The sequence below is a fragment of the Lissotriton helveticus genome, chromosome 2_1, assembly GCF_964261635.1.
Source record: "Lissotriton helveticus chromosome 2_1, aLisHel1.1, whole genome shotgun sequence".
NCBI classification, from domain to species: Eukaryota; Metazoa; Chordata; class Amphibia; order Caudata; family Salamandridae; genus Lissotriton; species Lissotriton helveticus.
Genome location: NC_136059.1, coordinates 1197039077 through 1197065628, shown reverse-complemented (window position 1 = coordinate 1197065628; position 26552 = coordinate 1197039077). Strand labels below are relative to the sequence as shown.

General features: G+C 44.5%; 1 protein-coding gene across 1 annotated transcript in view; it reads left to right on the top strand.

Annotated features, from left to right (window-relative positions):
* Positions 1–26552, top strand: part of BANK1 (B cell scaffold protein with ankyrin repeats 1) — a 2434538-nt gene that overhangs the window by 349539 nt on the left and 2058447 nt on the right. The window lies entirely within an intron of this gene.

Genomic DNA, 26552 nt, shown 5'->3' with positions numbered 1-26552 from the left:
ATTCTTATAAATGTGTTATTGCGCATAGCAAGACGATAGGATAGCTCGTGAGGAGGCAGATCACTGAATGTGTGCTCTACTGTAGCATTAGCAAACTTATTTACATGAGAAATTGGAAAACATAAATGTAATGCATAACTTGTGCAGGTAACCATTAAACTTAGAAACAGTATAAAACTGAGGAAAACGATACATCGGATAGAGTTTTGACTAACTCTCTCACTATGGGGGTCTATCTCATACATGTCAGATACCTGTCTAACCGTTTCACCCGAGAGGGACTTAGACAATTAAACTGGCTGACTTATTTTACTAGACCGGAGTTTTAACTTATACTCCTGCTGCGGAGTTTTCTCTAACAGAGGAACTTTTAATTCAGATTTAAGTTCTGGTTTCAGGCAGTCTTTAGAAATGGAACAGTCCTTTTCGAATGTCTTTTTACGAAGTCCATGGAATTTCTTGATGTGGGACAGATGGACCCATCCCTTGCGGCCCTCCAATTTCACGGCAGTCCTTGTTGTAAGTAATACTAGGCGGGGCTCCTTCCAACGGGGCTCCAGCGGGCTTGAACGATCAAAATTCCGCACCAATACGAGGTCGCCTGGAATGACCTCATGCGGTTTCACTTCAGTATTGTCTGGAAATGCGGCGGCAACCTGCGAACGACAAGAGTGTAGGGCAGACATCAAGGAAGCTAGGTAATCTGTCAGCATATTACTGGAAACATCTGTAATACTGCGGGGTCTAGGTGTACCCCACATGTTTGGGGGGCGGCCGAATACGACCTCATACGGAGACAGACCTGATCTGGAGTGTGCAACCATTCGCATATAAAATAAAGAAACTGGCAGGGCAACTAGCCAGTCTACACCTTTTTCTTTACATATTTTTGCAAGGCGGAATTTCAGGGTCTGATTATGTCTCTCTACGAGACCGGCTGCTTCAGGATGGCGCACACAATGGAACTTCCACTGGTACCCTAACAGAAGGGAAACATGTTTCATTAACTCGGATGAGAATGGCTGGCCGTTATCTGAATACACGACCCTAGGGAGTCCATAACGGGGAAAGAATTTACGAACCAACTGCCTGGCAGTGGTCGCAGTGGTGTAATCTGGAACTGGATATGCTTCTGTCCACCTGGACAAAGCGCATACAACTACGAGGACATACTTGAAACCTCGACATCGCTCCATCTGAATATAATCCATCTGGAGGACTTCAAAAGGGTGGTCAGGAGGTTGGAATCCACCTTGTTCCACCGGGACACTTTTACCTGGATTGAATTGACAACATATCATACAGGTACGGACTTTCTGCTTGGCTGCAGCTCGTAAGTGCTTGTTGAACCAGAGGTTCTGTATACTGTCTAACATAGCTTTCTCTCCTAGATGTGCTGGACTATGTGCGGTATTGATAATGACTTGAACCATAGAGTCGGGGAGAAACCATGTGGCTTTTCCCTTCGTCACCCATCCTTGATCTGTCTGGACCCCTCCTTGTTCGGACCATTTCTTTATTTCTTCAGGAGTAGCATGTATGTCTATGACATCTTGTGTAGGGTCCTTAACTGTCATACAAGTAGTCGGATCTAGAGTGAGTGTCCGTGTCGTGTTAACTGGAATGTCTGGGGTCTGAGCTGTAAGCTTGGCTGTTCGATCTGCTAGATCGTTACCTTGGGAAATGATGTCAGTAACTTTCGTATGTGCCTTGCACTTCATGATAGCGATAGCTGTCGGTAAATGTATTGCATCTAACAGAGCTTGAATGAGGAGACCATGCTGAATCTTGGTTCCATGAGAAGTCATGAAACCTCTCTCCTGCCAGAGCACTCCGAAGTCGTGTACAACTCCGAATGCGTAACGTGAATCTGTATATATGTTTACTTTCAGGTCCTTGGCACGTATGCAGGCTTGGGTCAGAGCAACTAGCTCTGCTGCTTGAGCAGACAAGGTGTCAATACGGTGTGTTTCTATAACTTCGGTGTCAGTAGTCACTGCATACGCGGCTACTAGTTCTCCTGTACTAGTTCTCATACATGAACCATCCACATAAAGTGTAAGGTCGGGATCAGGTAATGCAATGTCTGTCAGGTCTTGTCTTGGCTTAGTCATAGTGTTAATGACTTCCACACAGTTATGTGTGGCAGGATTTGAAGTAACTGACGGTAACAGTGTAGCAGGATTTAGAATGTTGCAGCGTCTGATTTCTATGTGTGGCTGGAACAGTGTCAGTTCATAACCTGTTAAACGTGCAATTGTCAAGTGCTGAGTCTGTGTTCGGTTTAAAAGAACTTCCACGGAGTGTGGAACTTGTACTGTCAGGGAGTGTCCTAATACTATGGAATCACTTTGTCTGATAGCTAGAGCTGTGGCTGCAACTGACTTGAGGCACGCAGGCAAAGCCTGGGCTACTGGATCTAATGTGCTCGAAAAATAAGCACAGGGCTTGTACTGTCCGGCTTGATCTTGTGTGAGGACAGATAATGCAGTACCATCACGTTCTGTGACAAAAAGTGTAAAAGGCTTACTGTAGTTCGGTGTAGCTAGAACAGGTGCTTGGCATAAGGCTTTCTTTAATTCATTAAAAACAAGTGTATGTTCCTGGGTCCAAGGGAGGACAGTCGATACGGCTGCCTCCTGTGTCGTTAACTGTATCAGTGGCTTGGCTAGAAATGCATACTGAGGAATCCATTGTCTGCAGTAAGAAGTGAGGCCAATAAAAGCTCGTACCTCCTTCTGTGTCTTGGGCTGTGGAAGACTCGCTATTAACTGGATACGATCTGGTGTCAACTGCCTACCCCACTTGGACAGTAAGTGGCCTAAGTAGATCACTTGCTGGACACAGAATTGTAATTTGGAAGGGGACACCTTGTGCCCCTGCTCGGCCAGAAAATACAGGACTGTAAGTGACGCATGCTCGCAGTCACGTTCAGAACGGGCTGTGATCAATAGATCATCGACATACTGGAGCAGGGCAGTGTCAGTTGGCATGTGAATATTGTCTAGTTGTCTCTTAAGTGCTTGACTATAAATACTAGGACTTTCTGTGAAACCTTGAGGAGCTCGTGTGAATTTATAGCTCCTTCCATTTAAACAGAATCCGAAAAGGTACTGGCTGTCTGGATGAATGGGAACACTGAAAAATGCGTTCTTGAGGTCGATAACAGTGAAAAACGTAGCTTCAGAATCAATAGCTGTCAATAGGGATGAAATATCTGGGACTACTGGGTACTGGGGTATGATACATTTATTAAGTTCTCGAAGGTCAATCACTAATCGATATACTGGAGGTGCATTTGGATCAGTACGTTTCATGACTGGAATGATAGGAGAATTACATACATTGGAGTCAGTTTCTACAACCACTCCTTGAGCAATGAGCTCGTCAATAATTTTGGATAAGGCTGCTACAGCCTCAGGTGGCAATCTGTACTGTCTGATTCGTGGCAAGACTATACCTTGCTTGAGAGTCACACGATGGGGTGTAATTTGCATAAAACCTACATCAGTTGGACCTTGCGCCCATAAATGCTGCGGTACATTTGACAATCTTGGATCAAAATCACGTAATACATAGTGACCTTTAAAGTCTCTTAAAAACAATCGGATTCCTTCTGGGGAACAGCAAATAACTGCCCCTAATTCTTTCAATGTTTTAATGCCTAATAAATTTTCTGGACATGATTTCGTAAGTAATAAATCAGTAGTTCGGGACAATGGACCAACTTCTAGAGAAACTGGTTTTGAAATCTCGTTCACAATAGGCTTACCTGAAAATCCAAGGGAAACATTTCTAGAGCCTGAGAGCGGAGCCCCTGGAACCTCGTCATGACTGATAGTAGTCCTACTTGCCCCTGTATCAATCAAAAACTTTCTGTCTTTCCCTAATACTTGACTGTGTACATAGGGACCCTCTTGATCTACAGGTATCTCGATGAGAGGCAAGCCTACCTCCCTCTCTAGGCTGTTTCATGAATACTGTTGATACTCTGGATACTCTGTCTGGGCATACTGGTACATCTGCTGTGTAACATGCTGTGTTGCAGCGATAGGCTGCGGTGCTGGAACTGTCTGTTGTGCATTCTGTGGTGACTGAGAAGTCTGTGAAACTTGTTCTTGTCTAGGCGGACGTGGTCTTTCTTTAGTCTTACCAGTTGCTATATTGTGTTTCAGAACTGCACACTCGTTTATAAAATGACCTGGCTGTTTACAATAATTGCATGTCCCTTTAACGGGAGCTGCAGGATGACTGGCTTGATTCGGACCCCTCTTCTGACTGTCTTGTGGAACAGATTGTGCAACTAATACTTTCATTTTCGTGTCTTGCTCTTCCCTGATTCTATTCTGGTGATACTGGAGCATCTGAAGCATTTGTGACGGGGTACTAGCTTGCCAGGTACTTTCGACTTTCAAAACTCGATTTTTAACTTGTGGACTTGAATTCTCGACTAGTTTAGTAACAAAAAGATGAGGGTATGACTCGCTACTCGTCTTCAGACCACTGTTAATTATAAAACATTTTTCAAATCTGGAATAAAAATCACTAGTGTCTTCATCCTGTTTCTGTTTACATGCTGAGATTGCATCCCAATCTTCCTTTTTTGTGGCTAGTAACCTTGGCAAAACTTGTATTAATAACTCGGGCAATTCTTTACATTTGTCCCCAAGACCGGTACCTGGTACTCGTGAATTGTCTTCAGCTTCTAGAGCTGTCCAATCTATCTTTTTCTCTCCCACCTCCCATTCTTTTTCCTTGAGTTTTTCATATACCCCTGCGGGCAACAGGACCTTTAACATTTTAATAATATCTGGATACGTGTATTATCCCATACGGAGCATGTCTTTTAATTCTCGATGGAACCCTGCTGGATCTTTGTCGTGACAGGGAATTAATTTCTTCATCTCTAAGAGTTCCATCTTTGTGACAGGGGTGTAAACAAATACTCGTTGCATTTCACCACCCGCTGTCCTAACTGGGTGTACTTCTCGTAACGGATGCTGTCTATCTATGTAGAATGGTGTACTTCCTGGGGGTGAGACGTGAACAAAATGCGGATTCAGTAACGTTCTATATTTGTGGCGCTGTTCTAGAATGACACTAATTAAATCGGTACCTAAACCTCTCCATCTATATTGGAGTAACTCGTTCAGAACATCGTGTAACGGACCTGGGTCAGAATGTTGCCCCTCATACAGTGTAATGAGGTGCTGGATCATATACATACCCACCAGTCGCTGCTCGGCTGGGGGCAGTTTCAGAAACATTTGTGCCACTATTTTGTCTGGAAAAGTGGTAGAATCAGTAGTCCATCGGACTGCTGATCGGGCTAGTTCTTGTTCATGCATAGTACTAAGTTCACTATAACCGATTCGTGATTTCAGAATGTGATCGGTAACTTGAAATACTTGTTCAAGAGAGCCTTGTTCTGGTGTTGGAGGAGGAAAGACTTTCTTGTGTTCTAGGCGTGAATGTCGGTCTAGAAGTCTAGTTCTACCTACATACGCTATTCTGGTGGGATTCTCATCGTTTACCTCTTCAGTATCAGAGTCGTCTTCTTTCTCGCTTACTTGTGCTGCTTTGCGTTTCTCGTGCAACCTTATTATTTCCTTACGAATTTTCTTGTACATACTCTCTATACTACTTAGTGTCCTGTGTCTTCCCTCGGCTATATTATCACTCCACTTTGTCAGGACTCTCATTTCGGTCGGATCTTTAGTCGGATAATCTTGTTCCCTTATTAAACAATTAATTAGAAACTTTAATAGCATGAGCTGGGTCTCAGCTTTCCTTAGAGACATGATTTCGCCAATACTTTCTGGATCCTCTCCTGTACGGATGAAACGATATATTCTGTCTAGATCTTCTTTCATATTCGGTAGGGTGTCCAAATACTCGGTCACCCGTCTTACGCGCAATGAATATATAACCATATTATCATCGCCTGGGACTGGATCATAACGGCATTCGGTAAGAGCTCGCTTGATATCTGCAACGGACTGATGTTTGGGCGTACGCTGTAACGCACGTTCATGTAACTCGACTAACGTTACACGTTTGTGTGGAGGCGGGGTACCAGGAGGACCTCCCCCCGCGACCCCTATACTAGAATCGTCGACTGATACTCTTCGTGCTGGCAGAGTGACCGATGTAGCGGGAACTTGTACTATGGGCTGGACCGGGGGTACCGTAACAGGTGCTGTAACAGGTGCCCCGGTGGCTGGAGGAACAGGAATTACATTATTTACAGGAGCGGGCGGAACAGGATTTGCATATTCTGGGACCGTGTCGTCCAAATAGGACGAGAGAAAAATATCAGCTGCGGTCGGTTTGTGACGTAGCTTAATCGGAACTAATGGCGGCGGGAAATTACATGGTGCTTCCGGGGTTGCTTTCGACAAGCCCTCGGCAAGAAGAGGATACATACCCTTAATAAGGGCATTTCTCTGTCTGTCTGACTGTTCGGCTTTTACTCGTTCACCTATTTCGATTAATTCCCTTTCTTGGGCTCTTTCTGAGGATTCCCTACTTAATTCTAACTTTCTGATTTCTTTTTCGGTTCTTTTATGAGATTCTTTGCGCCATAACTCGATGGCATCTTTCTGGGACTGTCTGGATTTCTTTTTCCATAATGCTTCTTCTACTCGCATGATGCACTCGGCATCCCATGTACCTGATACAGGCCATCTATATTTCTCTTCTAGATCTTTAGTATACTCGACCCATAAGTCTAGATATAATATGGCACTTATGCCATGTTTATGATACATAAAATGACCTGGACTGTCCCTAGGCGGGACAGGAACTGCTTCTTCGAGCAGACCTTTTCTGGTTTTTAACTGACGTAATTTCGAGAACAGAGGCATGACTTAGACTGGAATCTGGACACAATACAATACACGATAAACACAATAATAACTTGAAAAACAAATCACTCATACCACGACACTGAAAACACATGAATTGACATTTAACAGTTCGGACAGAATATCACCTGGAATACTGAGAACAGAACACATGAATTTCTCGAGAACAGAACAGAACTTACTGGAATGACTAGATGCACTGCTAAAACAGTACGAAACTTACCGGTCTCATAAAGAGACACGTCAGGACCCGCATCCACCTAGGTGGACACTTCGTGTTGGATCTGTGTACCCAAACCCACGGACCAGAGACAAATTAATTGACCCTGTCTAGATACTACCCCAGCAATGGTACTCACCGGGCAGCAAGAACGGAAGGCCTCGGACTGGACTGGACTGCTACGACGACGGACGGACGAACTTCGGACTTCAGTTACAGGTGGGCCTCCGGATACCTCGGACCTTGGACTCTCGGCTTGGGCTCTGGTCGGGACTCGCCGCGTTCCTCCACCGCCTCGTCTGGACGCTGGACCGCAACCTCCGTCTCCTCCGTGGGCCTGAGGGATACTTGAAGCAGAAATATCTGCACGTGGCCGGTATGGTTCCGTCACGGCTGCAGAGGATCAGGGGGCCTGCGTGGCTTCTCCGGCGCGTGGGGAAAGGGCAAGTCCCTGTTCGGGCGCCATTATGTGGTAAATAAATAATTAATTACCGGTTCTATTTTTCAGGATACTATATAAACAGATAGCTCAATAAATAAGAGTCAAGATTCGAGGTAGCTGGAGTTTACAGGCTTTAATCAGACATAAAGGACAGGAACAGGACAGCCTGCATGGGAATGGGATGGCAGCTGCCGGGGGCAGGATCTGGGAGCATAAGGGTAACTTTTAATAACAGTGCACAATATTTATAGTTAAACAAATACATTGCATTCAATACAGTAGGCGTAGCAGTAGGCGGAGTTTGTAGCAGTCGCGAAAGATAAGGCATAAAGTGGGTGTAACAAGAGGTGTGTACAGGGCGTATACATAGACATGTGATGTAAACGTAATAGAATATGTCATAAACGGGGCGGAAACATGGAGGGGGCTACCTGAGCAGCTGGGACCTCTAACCTAGTGGTGTGCGCAAACTGGCAATGACGTGTTACCAGGGAGAACTGGGGGCTATGACTTCTGCCCTAGAAGAGGAGACTAAAGTCTGGAGGGTCAGAGCGACATGTACCTAGGCATATCTAGTATCTGGTGTTTATAGTACATGTTGATAGAATCCAAAAGTTATCAGGGCAAAGGCTACTTGATACTAGGACTGGTGCATGCATAATTCTACATGTATTGTGTGTGCGAGGAATATTCTATGAATATTAATACAGTATTTCTCTTACATGGAGACATAAAGGCTAGACCATGACGGAAACTATTGATGTGATTCAGTAGCTTAGGAATGCAGAGAAGGAGGGCTGGACTGATAACTAGAAACATAACATACTCTTGGCAGACTGGGAGGCAGAGCCAGGCCTAGCCGGGCACTGCGAGGCATGAAAGTAAGTGAAGGGTCAGGGATACAGGTGGGGGCTGTATCGCTCCTTGGAGAGGGTTCAGGAGACAGGAGCTGAATCTGAGTCCGGGCCCTTTTGAGGCCTAGAAACGGGGACAATTCAATGAATTAACGTGCACACTGTAAAACGTGGCAACGTAGGTTTACATAGGCCTAATATTCGTTGTTTTCACGAGGACTGGAAACTGGCATACTAGAGATGGACACAACTGTAATTGCGTCTTTAATCGATCAGAAAGGGGATACATGCATATCGATCATGCACATATGACATAACATGGGGAACACGTAGGCACATATGACATGGTAAAATTTACTTTTCCACATTGCGCCTCTAGCTATGCGGCCTTTGGAGGACTTCCATTGCATAATTTACACTAATGGGTCGGCGCAGGTTGCGCATGGCTCTAAACATGCCTGCGTTTCCGCATGCGCTATTGTAGTCGGTGCTATGTTGAACGATGAGTTCATTTCCAGTGAAGTGCACACGCTGCCTCTGGGCGATTGCACCGCACAATTGGCAGAGCTTCGTGCTCTCTTACTAGCGTTGGAGTACGCTGATCCAAGTGTTACTACTCTAATTGTAAGTGATTCTTACTACTGTGTCCAGTCTTACAATGAAAACTTGTTCTTTTGGATTCAGAATGACTTTCGTGATTCCAAGGGTAGCACAATAAAACACAAGATGATCTGGGTTCGAGTGGCAGAACTTAAGGCTCAGTTGCCACTCGTTTATGTGAATCATACTCTTGGCCTTTGTGTGGGTATGGCCCCATCGCAGCGCTGATTCACGGACTGTCATTAGAGATTTGCATATCTTTATAGGGATTTTTGCCTGTGGTACCTTCCATTCGGATCAGGGTCCGGCTTTCGCCTCTAAGGCGTATAAGGATGCCATGACTTCGTTGGGGGTCCAAGTCAAGTTTTCGTCTCCCTACAGACCTGAGGGTAACAGTGTAGTGGAGCGAATGAACCGTGATTTAAAGCAATCTTTGACAGCTCGAGTTATAGGCACTGGCAGAAACTGGCTGGCCCACCTCAATGGCGTGCAGCGTGCTCTTAATAATCTCCCTAGAAGGTCTCTGGGTGGGCGGACCCCATACGAAATGCTCTTTCGCATCAAGATGTACGTCCCTGACCTTGACGGTCTAGACTGTGTGGTTCGCGCCACTTCCTTTGACGCAGATGAACATTGCAATGTTTTACAGAATCTACAAAAGACCAGAGACTGTCTTGCAAAGGAACATTTGCCCTCCACATCGGATGATGCGTTGCAGATCCCGGTAGTCGGCTGGCTACCCCAAGTTGGAGAACTGGTTCGAGAAAAGATCGATAACAAGAAAGAATTTGGTCCTTCCTATCGAGCTCCGGTTCCAGTTCTTGGAGTGAAGGGCACCAGAACAGTCATTTTACCACCACTACCTGGTCGTAAGGAAAACAGGTTTATTTCAATTGACAATGTCAAGATACACAGAGTGGCCGATTCTTCTTAGCATGACACCGGCTGTTTCCTGTCCTTCCATTGTGAGAAATTCAGTTATGCCCACTAGTTCTAATGTTGACCCTGAAGTGGCCATCGAGTTACCTGCTATTTCCAGTCCTTTATTAAATACTTTACCCGGAACGAACAATGATGAAATAGACCTTACCTACCCCACTGATTTGTCCATGCCTGACCTGCAAGCACGTTTAGCCACGGAATCCAGATTTTCATTTGACTCTGTTTCCCTTGCCTCGAAGAAGCCCTCTCGTATTGCTGTTTAAGCCAGCCTGTTTAAAAAACATTTTTTGATTCCCCCTTGGACATACATTTGGCTGGTCCTTTTTTCAGTTTACCTCTTTATGTCAATTGGTTTTGTGTTTTATTTTTTTCGACTCATCAATGGACACTATGTCGAGGAAAGAACATGCATTACACATCTAAATGGAACTTTGGCCCCGCTTTCCTCGTCACATTCTACACACAGGTTGAGAAGAGATTTGACTTTGGTTAACATCACAGCATGGCCTGTCCTTGATGGAATAGTGTGGGATGCTGTTCGATTTCAAATTCATGGCCCAACGGAAGTCGTTAATGTTCCTAATGTACTTAGAGTGAATATGGGGGATGTGGTGAAACAAAACATTCGTTCTGATGACTGGGATGTTAATGCAGTTGAAAGTTTGTTTTCTGATTTACAATACTATGCTGCCTTTGATGCTGAGGATTTGTATTTAGAATCTGCTAATTATGGTGATTTATTTTGCTACCAACATTATGGCAATCACTTCTTACATAAAACTTCATCCCGAAGGGATACTGTTAATTTTACACAGTGGGAACATTGCCCAGCGCCTGCACAAGGCAGTTCTGTAACATTTCTGAAAAAGTATACTTATTTCACTGACTTTAACCAATCCAATCCCGAGTCCTTTTATTTTAAGTTTATAAATATGCCAATGTCCAAGGTTAGACTTACCGATACTAAATTGTTGTATTCGAAGGCCTTCCTTGATCAATTAGTTATTGGAGGCTACGATTTATGGAAAGAAACAATAGACCTTAAATCAGTTTGGGGTTCAAGAGCCTGGCAGGTACAAGGCATGGAATCATTACACCGTGCATGTCTCATCCCGAACCACATGTTGTTTTTGAATAAAACAATTTCACAGACCACATGCTTTGGATTGGCTACTTCTAAAAAATTAAACACCCCTGCAATCCCAGATTTGGAGGAATATGATGGTTGGAGTAATTATACTCATTTATCCATTAGAGAATTACAGGCCCTACTCCTTAATTCTTCCTTTAACATTTCCAGTTTGGATCCGAAAGGTTGGCTGCTTTGGCACCGTGGTGCTGATTCTTGCCAGCATCGCTTTTTAGGTTTATCTGACGGTTTTAAAACCGTTCGGTCAGATCCACGTTTTGACTTAGTACACACTGTCACAACTTATTCTGTAGGCAAATTGTGTCAAAATTGGCTGAAACATTCTACCTTACCTGCAGTTAAGAGTCACCGTTCTAAACTGAATGCAGACGTGGATTTAAATGATTTCATTAAAGGCCCGGCTAGTGGTAGATCAAAAAGGTGGATATATGCAGTTTACAATGAAATTTGGAAAACATCACAGATTGAGGCTGCTACACGCCTTAGGGCTATTGATCAGGCAAATCTTGAGGAAGTGCTTGCTGTGGTTGATAATAGTATTAACGTGCTTTCATCCCGAATTTACACTTTAGATAATATTGTGTCGTCCGTTGTGGATATTGTGCATGATGAAGTGTCAGTATTATACCATGGTCAAAATCAGTTACGGTCAATCATGCAGTTTGCATGGACCCTTCAGACTCTGAAAAATAATAAGGTTCCCTGGACGTATATGAACGTTTCTTCACTCTTTGCCCCGTTTAATTTGACTGACAAACAACGCTTGCTTTCAATGCGTGATGCTACCTTTAGTATGTTGCATATTGAGAGGTTAGAATCTTTGCCTTTTTCCGTGGCAGAGGCCACTGCTGCATCGTGGCTTATCCACGGTTTAATAACGCTGCCTTTTGCTTTATATAAATTCTCGAATTGTATGAGATATGTACCAGTTGGTCGTTATGAACCATTAGGTAGTGGTTTCCTTCATGAAGTCTGGTCCCTTCCATACACATACAGGTGCTTCAAAGATGATCAAGAGGTTTATCTAAATGGGGAGGAGTGTACTGAGACACCAGATCATTCATTGATGTGTAGACACATACAATTACACGGTTCATGCAACCAACACCGTCCAAATTTGGCTTGTGTTTTGCAAGGCACACCGGTTCCTGCGATCATCCCCACATTTACCTTATTAGGTAATGGTAGTTATTTACTTTTAAATAATGAAGACTGTTGCGGGTTAATAAAAGGTGTACCTTTTATAGTAACAGTGAGTGAACGTGTTATTTGCTGCAGAAATGTTCTGTATCCACCCACACATGAACATAGGGATGCGTCCATCTGGCCACAGATACCAACCTTGAGAGCGGATTTCAGCGGCATGGCAAGAATAAGGGCTCTTTTGTCCCAGAAAGAGGTGGCCTTGAGTTCGGCACGTGAAACTTTCGTTCTTCACATTGCCAACACCCGTACAGAGGTTCAGGCCCTTTTAAATACTGATTTGCCTTTACATTTCAGCGAGATGATTCGTACTATCTTTAACGCGTCCTCCACAAAGGGCCTGGCACATTTTTCTAAAACTGTTAGCAGTGGTCTCGTGACTTCCTTTGAAACGATTTTTGGAGTCGTCCCTGCTTTCTTTCATTCTATTTTTTCGACTTTGTTTGGGGGATTCCCAGTTTTACTTGCATTAGCAGCGGGCGCTTTAGTGGTTTTCTGTTTCTTTAAATATGGATGTCCTTCCTGTGCAAGGCACCGCCCAGCAGCTTCTGACGCTGTTCCGCAACCGAATGCTTGATTGTTATGGCACACTACCGTTAGCGATATTGAGCACGGCATATGGATTATCGTTTCGATTCTCCTACTTCACCTGTGTCCAGCCTGTGTTCCACTGCCTGACCTGTGATTTCGATTGGGCCATTGATTTGTGTCTCTGTGGACCGGTTTCTCCTGACGTCGTTTTTAATCAGCTGATGAGTCCTATCATTGCTCACGAGTTGGTTTGTCCTGGCGAAAGGATTATGGCCTTAGCAGTGATGCATGGACTAATTGGTCCCTGGAATATACTGACGGCAGCACAGGATTTCTTGGAACTGAGCTTTCTTGAAAACCCACCGAGCTGTCCTCTGATGGTGATAGAGGCTCAGGTGCTGGGAGAACACGTATGTTCTTTTCCACTTTTAAATTGGATGGCTGAACTGTTTTCGGATGAAGACGGTGATTTCCTGTTGGAAGCTGTTGCTGGTTATTTTGCATACACAGTTATGTCCTAGACACTTCCTTATATTAACATGCTGAGTACTAGCATATCATTGACATTTATTGACTTATTAGTCACGTTTTTTTTAAATTCGCTTGCCTATTGGCTTGAGCCACTATAGACTTTTTGGCTGTTTTTTAGCATTATATTTTATTACAAATTTTGCTGATTCCTTTAATGTTTCATTTGAAAATCATGCTCATATAATGTTGAAATCTGCTCTCATGAGATGGCACTTCTGTTATCTTATTTAGTCCTTTCCCGGATCATGGGGGGGGTGTCATGTAGCTACTGTATATCTTTATATTGTGTTAAGTTAGCATAGGCTCACTAGAGGTTTAAACGCCATTTTTCCTTTTTGCAACTTCTGCACACGACACTTAATTGTTGATTTAGCTTTCAACCTAGTAGTTCGTTGTGGTTTACATGAGAATAATATGTTATTACTCTGATATCAGCTTTGCTTAATAAACTATGTCTGTACAGAGAGTGCTGAAGTTTCAGGAACAACACGATACAGATTTGTTATGAGGTCTGATCTTCACGGCTTCATAGACATAACATAAGTGCAGCTTCTGCCAACTTTGGGCCTGAGGCTGGTTTTATATTGCTTTGCTTAAGGCACACAAAAACACTTGATGCTGTTCGCATGCAGAGAGAGCTGGTGTATGCTGATGTGATTCCTTCATGCTAGGACACTGAGGTATGGGCCCGCCCTGATTCAACCCAAAGAGACCTTCTTAGCTAATAATATAATATGTGTGTTAGGGAGGGTGAGAAATAAGTGTTGTTAACCCTTATTCATTTACAGCATGTTAACATGCTGTCACCATTCGCTTTTTATGGACTAGTAACTATGCTGGTAACTTTGCTACTGATAATATGTTTACTTGTATTATCTAAGATACTGCGCCTGAGAAGACGGCATTAGTAAATAAACATTTCAAATGCTCATGTGTTCTTCTTTACTCCATGTTCTGGTTTGTAATGATAGTATAACGAACGAGTGTTCATGTGTTCCACGTATCCTGAGGTACTGTAAGTTCATGTTCTGGTTTGTCTAAACATTGGGAGTTTGTTATGACCAATGAGACACTGTAGCTAGCTCGGTAAGGGGTTTGTTGGGTACTTAGGTGAGTTTTGGGTCACCCTAATTCTCCGAGGTTCCAATCCACTGTGCACAGTTCTGTGTGAGAACAGAAACCCTGCGACAGTGGCAAGGTAAGATGGGCATTGGAGGATCGAAGGGTTCTGGAGGTGGTGTAGGGAACAATGAGATCTTTAAGGATAGGGGGGGCTTTTCCGTGTAGAATTTTGTGGGTTAGGCAAAGAGCCTTGAACTGAACTCTTTGCACGACGGGTAACCAGTGCAGTGCTCTGACGGCTGGTTTGGCCGTGCCATGACTCTTAGTGTCAGTAAGAATCCGGGCGCCAGCGTTTTGCACTACTTGGAGCTTTGTTGTCACTTTCTTCGGTGCGCCAAGATACAGGGCGTTTCCATAGTTCAATCTGGATAGAATAAGGCCCTGTATAAGGAGTTTTCTTGACTGAAAGGGGAGTAGCGAAAGGATCTTACGGGCGGTACGTAAGAAACCATAGCAAACTCCAGCCATTTTCCTTGCTTGGGTGTTCAAGGTTAGATTTTGATCAAGCCAGATCCCAAGGCTTTTGATGTCTGACTTGGGGGATGGAGGCGGGCCCATACACGGGGGCCACAAGGATTCCGGACGGAAGTGAGATTGGTTGCCCATCACCAGTATCTCCGTTTTGTCACTGTTAAGTTTCAAATGGGACCTATCCATCCAGCTGACTATATCCCCCAGACAGGAGTACAAATCGATGGTAGGATTTTCCTGCTGACTGAGAGAGACAACCAACTGGGTGTCATCCGCATATGTCAGGAGTTTGATTCCGTGGGGGGTGATAATTTTTTCAAGAGGAGACATGTATACGTTGAAGAGCGTCAGGCTCAACGAAGAGCCCTGCGGCACTCCGCACGTATAGGGGTATCCATGGAGATGTGGTCACCCTCTGCCACCTGGAAGGAGCGACAGTCAAGAAAAGATTTTAACCAAGCCGGAGCTGATCCTGAAATACCCAGGTCTCTGAGCCGCTGGGCCAGGATATGATGGTTGACAGTGTCGAAGGCCGCACTAAGATCCAGGAGGATCACTGCCACTGATCCTCCTGCGTCAATGATCTTCCTAGCCTCTTCGACAACTGCCACCATCGCTGTTTCAGTGCCCTGGCCCGGGCGAAAACCTGTCTGTGAAGGTTTGAGCAATTCATTGGTTTCCAGGTAGTTAGACAGCTGGCTGTTGATACATTTTTCAGCCATCTTACTAATGCAAGGAAGGAGCGAGATCGGCCTGAAGTTGGTCAGGTTTCGGGGGTCCAGGTTAGGCTTTTTGAGTAAGGCCCTGACCAATGCCTTCTTCTAGCTCAGGGGCACGGTTCCGTTTGCTAGTGAGGCATTGATCAAGTTAGCCATCGGAGCAAGGATGATGGGTGTTACCTGTTTTAAGAACTTGACTGGGGCTGGGTCATGCGGAGAGCCACTCTTAAATGAGTGGAAAATGTGAGATAGAGTGTCCTCACTAATCAGGGTGAACGTGTCTAGTCCTGTATTCATGTTCTGGGCCTGCATCGGGCAGAGGTGGAGGGGGTCCACAGGGGTGGGAGGGGGAATTGGTGAAGGATGTTTTGAATTTTTTGATCGAAAAAGGTGGCTAACTCGTTACAATAATTGGCCGAGATATCCCTTATGCATGTAGGCTCCGGGGTTTTTGGAGCTTTTTTACAATTTGAAAGGTTTCTCTGGAAGAGCCGGATGCTGTACTAATTTTTTCATTGAAGAAAACTGTTTGCGCAGTTTTCAGCGCTTTTTTGTAATTGCGGACAGCCAGTTTATAATCACTCTTGCTGTTGGGGTCAAAGTCTTTCCTGCACACTCTTTCAGATCTCTTACAGAGTTTTTTAAGGAGACGGACCTCATGTGTGAACCATGGAGAGGTGTTTTTTTTTCCGTGGTTTCAGATAAGTTTTTTTGGGAAGGGCCGTATCAAGGGAGTTTTCGATCCAGGACGAAAACTCCGCATCCGCTATTGCGGGGTCGGTTTCATAATTAGGCCTAGAACGCTCCAGGACCTGTTTCCATTTGCCGATGTCTAGTTTGGCCCAGGGACGCGAGGGTCTACCCGGAGCTTGGTTGGGAGGTGGAATGATCGAGATCCGCCAGCTAAAGGGGATACGTAGGTGGTCGGACCAAGGCAATGGAATGGGTGCTCTCACTCTGAGGTCAGAAATGTTGCAGAAGATGGGCTCAAGCAAGTGCCCGAGATTATGCGTGGGTTGGTCGTTTTGTAGGTGGAGTTGATGGGCTGCCAGGTCTAAAAGCAGTTCAGCGGTATTATTGTCCTTACTATTGTCAAAGTGGACATTAAGATCCCCTAAGATTAAAAAATTGGGCAGGGTGCTGGCCATGGCCACGGAGGATTCCAGGAGGGAGTTGCAAAACTGTCCCAAAGGCCCTGGGGGGCGATAGATAAGAACTCCCGAAAGGGAGTTATGTGGGGATATTTGGATGGTGAAGTGGACATTTTCGCAGTCCGAAAGGGGGCTGTCGTAAAATCTGCACGAAAAATAACCGCTATCCCTCCTCCCCTTCCCTTAGGTCGATCCAGACGTTGTATGAGGAAGCCAAGGGGCAATGCTTGTACAACATCTGCAGCAGAATCAGGGGCGAGCCATGTCTCGGTAAGAAACAGAATCTCCAGTTGAAGCTCCTCTAGGAGCATATGGATTTCTTGGGCATGTTTGGGCAAGGATCTGCAGTTAATTAGGGCCATGTTGATGACCGTCTTGGTGTAGAGACCGGGATTGACAGAGGTAAGTTTGAATGGGCAGTGGAGACAGTGGGTGCGAGGACACTCACTACTAATGGATTGAGTGCATAGGGGCTGAAGGGGCTGATTAAGTTGGCACAGGAGTTCTCTGGAATAGGATATCCTCAACTGATGGGGAGTCTCCATGGTGCCCGACCCTAGACCCGTCCTGGCGCGGACGGGAGCAGACGGGCTTACCTCTGGCGCACCTCCGGCGCGCCAACGGCACGCCCGCTGCGCTCGTCCGCTGCGCATCCGTCGGGGAAGGGTCATTTTGAAGTGTGAGGGCCTAAATCGCCCACAACACTAGAGCGCCGACCAACCTTCCCAAAATGGCGGCTGAGAAGAGCGCTGTTTTTCCTGCCTATTACCTATGTTCTATTTTCCCGCATTCCGTGTGTGCATTGCTGCCCTTGCACTGGTTCTCACTGTTTTCTTATCGCGCTTTTGCCCATTTCACATTTTGCCATGTTGGGGTTTGTGTTTTTATCTCCATCGAGGTGGTTGTTTTGCGGACGTTGTCCGCAGTGTCGGAATACTATCGCATGCTACATCCGTGTTGTGAATTCCACGTTGTCACTGGGTTATTTCCAGCAATGGGCTGGGATGTTGAAAGTTGCATTACACTACTCTAGCGATAGTTATCACACGTTCTTGTGAATATACCCCTTAGTTCTGAATCATACCGTGGCTGCATGACACTACAAAAACAACATATAAACCTATAGAGGTGAAGCTCTCAACACAGGTGACGTTTCAAGTGAGATCAAAGGAGCAATGCTCATTTGGTCAACGATTTTTCTGTATCCTGAGGTGATTCACAGCTCCCCACTTTCAATTTCATGTTATGTATGATTTTATCCGTTATCATCAATAAAAGCTTCCTTTTTTTGTTAAATGTGAAAGACTATTGCACAATTTTTCTATATATACTGTTTTGTTAACTGTTCACCGTTTTCAGATGGCATTTTGCAATCATTTTAATGGTTTTTTGAGAATTGGTACCAATTATATCATGTTAAATGAGTTTGTGTTTCTTTACCTATATGAGTGTGGTGTTTTTGCTATTTTTTATGTCTCATGTATTTTCTCATAAGGGGCTGTGCATTCTTGTTTTAAGTGCGGGTAGACATTCTTTGCTTTTAGGAAGCGGGACCCAGTTATAGAGCTTTTCTATGGGACAACTATGGTATTACAGCAGAAAACAACCAGTTTGTTTTTCACTAATGTGATATCGGGAAAGTTAGAGATGGATGTGTTCTGTAATATGTGTTGTGCCTAAAGACTGTGAATGAGACTAATGCATAACTTCTATAAATGTATATCAGTAGGTCTTATTAAAGGGGATGTTTTACACCCAGGGATTCCAAGCCAAGGAACATCACATCTATGATGCTTCTTTATTGACATATAAAAAACTCACAATTATATGTTGTTTATGTCCCCCCTAAGCAGCCCCTTAACTGTGGAGCTTAGGGACCAGTTTGCAGTAGCAGAACGGTATGTGGGTAACTGTGAACAACATAGCCTTCTACCCACTTACTCCCCTATTTCATACTTTTGAAAAACTGTGTATGGGTTTCTGCTACCATCTATGATCTCCTTCCAGCCTGCACACTCTCCTTCCCTTAATAATCTTTTAAAAACTGAATGCCAAGCATCTTGCGACCTTCCCCGCTTCCATTGGTATCTTGATATGTCATATTGCCAGCAGTGGTGGCTGGTTTGTACCGAGGGTAGTGAGGCAGGGACACAAAAAAATAAATTAAAATAAACTTACCTTATCTTGCAGCGAGATGTACTCCTCTTCTCTCCTCACGGAAGATCCAGATGTAGGAAACTTCACTACCCAGTCCTGGCGCTTCTTACACAGCATGTGAGCAGCACCAGGATTGGATTGAGCAGCCTCTCCCAGCGCTTCTAAGAGCACTGGAGGCCTGTGCTTTCTCTAACCCAGCTGTCTAAGACAGCTAGGTTAGAGAAGTTTAAAATGTGCATGTCTGGCTAGCCGGCCCCAGACGGCCGGCCAAAGAGACAGGCAAATTTTATAGCGCATAGCTCTCTGCTGCTGCCACTCAGTAGCACTAGCCTCGCCCTCTCCTGACACTTATTTCAGGACGGGTCGCTGAAAAATATAAACGGTGATAAATGAACTTTATTTTCGTTTTAGTTTTCAGCTTTGGGGCTTGTGGGGCGATTCTCCTCCACTCAAATGGAGGAGCCGCCCCTGATTACCAGGTTTTTATAAAGCGCACAACCAGCAAAAGGTCTCTTGGCGCTAAACGCTGCAATTATGCGCTCTAACTTCAATCCCTCCTTCCCTCAATGAATTTTAAAAAAGCACATCATGCATTTGATATACTCTCTAGCACCTTTCCGGCCTTCTTTGACTCTTTACCTTAATACTTAAGAAAATAGAGCTCCCTGCATCCTTCCAATCTCTCCCACATCTTCCGTAATATCCTCCCTCATAGAGATTTAAAAAACAAGAAAGGTGACTTGTCATCCTTACCTCAGTCGTGGCCTGCGTGGCTCATGGGTGGGGGTTGCAGGGGGTTGCGCGTGGAGGGGGTTGCGTGGGGGAGGTTTAATTTAAAAAAAGAAAAAGTTTACTTAGCTTCATCTGCTCGGTCTTGTCCCGCGTCCACCTAATCTAGAGTCATGCCAAAAGTGATGTTTAAGCCAATGGTGCCCCTGGCTCTGCTGCTGGAAAATGTAGGCTAACAGCCCAATAGACTTTGGGCCATCAGTGTAGACCATCTGCCCTATTTACAACAAATTGCATTAGGTCAATTTTTTATCTCTTTGGAACCATTATTAAAAGCTGAAGAGAAAAGAATTACCCCCTGTAAGAAATTGGATTGTTGGTTTGGGGGGAGGGGTGGGGAGGTGGAACCATACTTAAGCAACAGCCATAAACCCTGTCAGGGTGAACCACAAAAAGTCACGAAGTTAAGCTGTACATAACCCTCTGGTAGTTTAGTATAAAAGTGGTTAGAATTAACTTAGATGCAATGCATTAAGTATTGATTCAGCACACAATAGTACTAGAGTAAATGCACCACACAAGAAAAATCTCACACTAATTTAGAAAAAGAGAGTAACCTTTAATAAATTGACCTAAGCTATGTAATTTCAATGGCTTAAGTAAAAATAGTGATGAAAAGTAAAAAGCACCAACAGTGGCTATCTGGTTGCATCAGACCAGGACAAAGTCACAAGTTCAGGCTGATCGCGTCAGAGCGCAGGCGAGAGCGAGGCGGGGTCCTGCGTCGACTTGCGTTGCACTACGTTGGTTAGAATAAAGAGCCACAAGGGCGGCAATGCGAGGTCCATGTTGATTTGCATCACGATGCATCCGTTCCGAAGAGGAGCTACAAGGTCTGAGTCTGGTTGCGTCGTGCTGTGTCAGTTCTGATGAGAAGCTGTAATGCTGTATCGGGTTGCATCACACTATGTCAATTCTGGTGGGTATCACAGCTGGGCTGGCAGAGCACATTTAGTTCCACTTCCCAGGGTCCAGGACAGGGGGATCACAGAAGTCAGAACCCAGGTGCAGGATTCAATGATAACGGAGCATGTTGTGTTCCTGTAGCTTCAGAACAGGAGCCAAGCCAACTAGCCCTTGGAGTCCCTCTGGTGGTTCTGGGTTCAAGGTGCAGGTCCAGTCCTTCTTCCTAAGGCAAGAGGGCAGAGGAGCAGTCCTTCTTGCAGCAGAGCAACAACACAGCAGAGCAATTGTTCATACCTTCTTACAGCAGAGAGCAGTAGGGCAGCAGAACTGTCCTTCTTCTGAGTCTTCCACAGGTCCAGAAGTGATCTGAAGAGTGGGTCTAAGGGTCCCCTTTTTATACCTGTTGCCCACTTTGAGGTGGGAGAAGCTTTTGGAGTTTCCCCCTACAAAGGTGTTTGGGATTTTCTCTCTCCCTGATCTGGCCCCAGCCTGTCTTGGTGCACAACAGGCTAGTGTAAAGTTCTTTGTGTGGGAGCTGGGCCAGTACCTTTGAAGTACAAGTGTGTTAGGTGAGAGCTCCATCCCCCATCCTGCTAAAGATGACCCATTCTGCCAACACTCAGGCCCTCTATTGTGATGCATTTTTGGAGGAATATTCAAAGCCCAGCTGCCAACTACATCTAGTCACGTGTTTCAGGAACAGGCTGCAGGCAGTGAATACTTAGGAAATGCCAACTTACTAAGTGGTATTTTTAGAATTGTGACTTAAAATGTGACTTTACCATTATAGAGTTTAAATAACAATTCCGCAGACACCAAACATGACTTTTCCAATCAAAAGTTATCACTCATTAAAGGTAAAACGGTAACCCAATGTTATCTTATGGGAGAGGTAGGCCTCACAGTTGTGAAAAACGAATTTGTGAAGTTATCACCACCAGGGCATGTAAACTTAAAAGTACATGTCTTACTTTTTAATTAGAATGCACCCTGTCTTCTGGGCTGCTTAGTGCTTACTATAGTGGTGACCCATATGCAATAAAAAAGAAGTTTAAGTCTTGGCAAGGGGGTTGTTTTGCCAAGTTGAAATGAAAGTATAAAACTGCCAACAGTTTATAGCGGCAGGTTGGATAGGTTCTAAGGTGCTAATTTAGTTGATGGCACAATAAGTGCTACAGTCCCACTAGTAGCATTTAATTTGCTAGCCCTGGTATATCATTTTACTAGGGACTTATAAGTGAATTAAATATGCCAATTAGGGGTAAGCCAATGTTATCGTATTTTAGGGAGTGAGCACAAGCACTTTAGCACTGGTTAACAGTGGTAAAGTGAACAGAGTCCTGAGGCCCACATTAACAAATACAGAAAAAATAAGAGGGATGAAGGCAAGGGGTTTGGGGAAAGAACACCCTAAGGCTTACAGGTCTAACACCTGCATACCCGGAAGTAAACCTCCATGATATCAGGGTCATTTTTTCTTGTTTTACAGATTCAAACTTCCACTTTGGGAAAAGTGTACTGAGCAGCTGCATGAAACATTGCACCCACTCAGCAAACAGCACTCAGCAAACATTAAATGGTTTAAGAAGAGTTGCCATGGTAGTGCTTCTCTGAAACATAGAGATCTCTGCCAAACTGGCAGAGATCCCTAAATGGGGTAGGCTGCTGTATACCAGGGCAGTGGAGGTCCTTACCTCCACCACCCAGGTAGGTGGAAAACCTGCGAATCTCTAATTCTGGGCCAGGGTTCTGAAAGGAAAAGGCCAGGAATTATGCTGGCCTTAGTCATCTGACTTGTCAGGAATTTAAAGATTAGCAGAGATGGAATATGTTGGAAGGTTTGAATTATCCAAATGCCAGAGAGAATTTATAAGTGTCAACGGGTTTTCCAAGAAAGGCATGGACTGTAAAACTGTTTCTGTTTCATTGTTATGCAGATGGAGTAACCAGGGTACAAGAACTTAAAACCAATAATCCTATTTCCCAATCCTGCCCACACAAATAGTTGCATATATATGTGTGTGTATAGCAAGTCTTACTGTCTCCCAGCCAGACTATATGACCTTCTCCATTTACTGCTTAGCTAATTTGGTCAACAGGACAAAGAGAACGATATTCCAATGCCTCTCTACAGTCAGAAGTGCCTGGCCTCTCTGGGGCATGTGTCTTGGGCACTAAGTCTATACATCACAGAGTGTGCTAAGATTTAATGTAAGCATTTCACTATATTCTAGTTCCTACATTTTAAGTTTGAGTGGATAACACTCAAGGAGGAAAACCCCTTTGTAGAATAAGAATAATATATTTAGGGGGCATGGCCTGCAGGGCCTAATTGCAGATCTTCTGTAATCCACAATTCACAATCATACACTCAAATGAGACATTCACTCAAAGGAATGTATCAGGTTGAAGTAGTGCTGGCCTGCTGACTGCGGCACTCCTTCCAGTGGAACAGGGGCACATTTTCAAGAAGTGATGGAGGATGGGCCTTGTCCCTGATCTACCACATGTGTGCAGTTTGTGAAGTTAGGGCTATTTGATAAGCCGTCTACCAGGCCACAGGTGCTCCAGACCAGTGAGGCGGGGCCTCCTTGCTGCGACACACTTGGTGGAGCACATGGTCCTTGGTTGGCAGCAGTTAGGCATAATCTGACCTGGCAAAGATCCATCTAGCTCCATGGACCTGTTGCGGTGGAACCTCAGGCACCTTTTCCCATGAGGGTGAGGTCTCAATGCCCTGGGAAGCTTTGGCATGGGGACGCTCAGCACACTAGGGGAGGTAAGCCAACTCAGTTGAGGCACCACTTTTAAAACAATGTGTAACTGGCCAAGTGGTGGTCTGCATCAGCAGTTGGTCAGTGGCATTGAGCGCTTGGAGTAGTGCAACATCAGGGATGGTCCAGTGGTGGTTAACCTTTACACGTATAAACACGAAGAGCGTACGGGATTGTCGGGATCAGACTCCCATTACCCTAGGGTTATGTATCAAAAGCACAAGAGGGAGTATCCCTAGGGCATAGCGTCCTAGTGACTTATAGAAGTGGAGAGAGATATAGCAAAGAAAGAATTCTTTCTTTGTTTAAGAAACCCCTCACTCACCAACCTGGTTGGCGACATGCTTCCTCATCGGGGACCACCACAGTGGGCGAGTGCCACTTAGGTGTGCTTCGACGCCTGTAACTACAGCGGAGCGGGTGTTTTTTTTAAAGTGTAGTGAATTGGTGAGTTTAAAAATTGTCTTTGTAGTACTCCCTAGTATTTATTCTGGAGTCACAAGACAAAGATTAAAAACCAAGTGAGATACTTATGTTGGCTTTACTGGCCAAAAAAGTATCAGTGTATTTGTGGTTAACCTTTATAGCCATTCCCCAAGAACTGGTGACATGCTCTGAGGATTGAAGGCAGTGCCCCAAATTCAGTGTGGTCGTCTCTCTAGTACCTCTACTCGTCCTATCAGCAAGCCACATGGGCAGAGCGATGTGAATGGTATGCAATGGCTCATAGTGGGCTTGATACTTTAAGACCAACCCAATGGCTGTAGATGAGTAGGTTCCAGAGGGATCAGGCAATCTCCTTCCCCTTCCATGTATTGGGGCAAGGCCTGATATCCTTGGAGCGCTAGTCACCCATGGCCCTCAGTAGACCCAGGTGCCAGGGACCTGAGTCTCACCACTCAATGCGCCACACATTTGATGAGGTAGTTTTCCTTGAATCCTGTTAGCAGATGCAAATACCTGCCTCTTCAGCTGGCCTGGATCATGGTGAGGTGATGTATCCCCCTAAAAAGACAACAATTGAACCTGTGGCTATGGCGGGACTAAAAGCGAATGGGTACACATTCCACCTGGACTGACAAATATCCACATTCTAATTACACCTGTGATACTCTCTTGGCTCCTTGTATGCATTATAGTCACTCGCCGGAATAAGATTTTAAATGGCAGAAGGTCAACTTCGGCACAGCCCTCATATAATACTATACAAGATAAATATACCCCTCCTGCAGCGGATGCTGACAGCCTGCTAACCCACAAATTATCTCTCACAGAGATATATTGCAATTCTTCAGCAGACGTCACCCAGATGCTCTCTCAATACAAGACAAAGATTTCATGAGCCCATCTACAACTTTCATGGCAGTATAGGTATATTAGGCTATATGTCACGAGGCTCTCCTGAGTGTCTAGAGGGGTAGCAGTTTTCATTAGCAAATCCTTTCCTTTGACAGTGATCGAGGTTCACACAAAAATCTTGTCCTACTGCCAGGCAAGCTGGAGGTACAACCCTGGTCAATCCAGAATGTCTATGCCCCCCTTAGCTGAAAAACACCCTGAATGCATGGAATACTTTACTGGCAAATAGTCCTCAGAGCTTCATGGTTATACCAGAGGATTTAAATTCAATCATAGAAAACAAACTTGACAAACCCCTCCCTCTTCACCGTTCCATATAGGAGATCATTATCAATTTTAGTACTAATGGCCTTACCCTCATGTTTGAGAGGTACGCTATTTTTATGTAATCACGCATGTTTATTCTTTCATTGTGTGTACGTGAGAAGCATCTCTATGCCTATGTTTCTTTACTAATTCAATGTGCTTTACCCTCATGTTGGAGAGGTACGCAACATTTTTTGTAATTCTGCCATGTCACAAAACAAATTTTTTTTGTTTCCGGAATTTGATCTCCAGTTCTCAATTATATTTGGTCCAATCAGGCACCTACACTACTATTGTTATTATGGTCTTAAGTCACTTGCTTTAATTTTAATTTTATTTTCAATTTATTAGATTCAATGTACCGTGGTGCTGTTGTACACTTTGTCGATATCATTTAATCTAGGATCGACTATGTGTTGCACTCCCCATATGCATTATTACCTTTGAATCTGGCAAGCGATATAATTTATTCCCCATAGTCTTTTTTCGAGTTCTATCCGCACTGACACCACGTGACACGATTGCCATGGTGATTTCATCAACCAGGAAATCTGGCTAGCACTGTTTCCTTCGCACGGAGCCATCCGATTCACTCGGCACTAGTGAGTAGTCCTACCTTCCCACATTGTTTCATCCTTGCCTTGGAATCGCTCTGGTGGTCACCTCCCAATCATTTTACTATCATTTTTCGTTCTTTCCATCAGACTTAAACTGTTGATATATCTCCCGCGCTCCCGACGCTGCATGGAACTTTGCCCAGCACCACACAAGTTTGTCCTGTTTATCGGTAAGCCTCACAGTGGTAAACCCGGCACTCCCTATTGCCTATTAACTGTTGGGGATGCCCCGGTCCTAACGATTCCATAATTGTTGATTCGTAGGTGCTGGCTGGACACTGACGATGCCACAAGGAATTATACTAATTAGCGAATTGAGGACTCTTACCCAAAGGTATGCTCGCTCCTCTTTTATACTATCGTGACGATTGTGGACATACCGTCCAAATTTAGGTTGTAATATATATGTGTTATATTGCAGACATTTCTCTGAGGATAATTATTTTCCATAGAACTTCGTCCATCCAGTTCTACAATAAATCGATACCAGGTACTTTAGCTAGAATTTCTTGCCTTGACTCAGTGCTATCCCCACCCATCGTGCCGGTTTTCAGACCCTCACGCTCGAGTTCATTACTAACCGTATTTGATTTGATTTAATGTTCTAATATTATTGGGCATTAGGATTTATATGTCCATCTCAATAAAACGTTATTTAGACATGATGTAAGTCCTTCGTGACGCACAATACCCTCATTCTCAGGGTTTAAATTACGATTAAATTTATCTTACTATGACTATAACCACTGATAATAGATATATTGTCATACCTACCCATGTGATTACTCAAGAGGCAGGAATTATACCCCTCTAGTAACTTCAGTTCTCTATATTTACGTTCA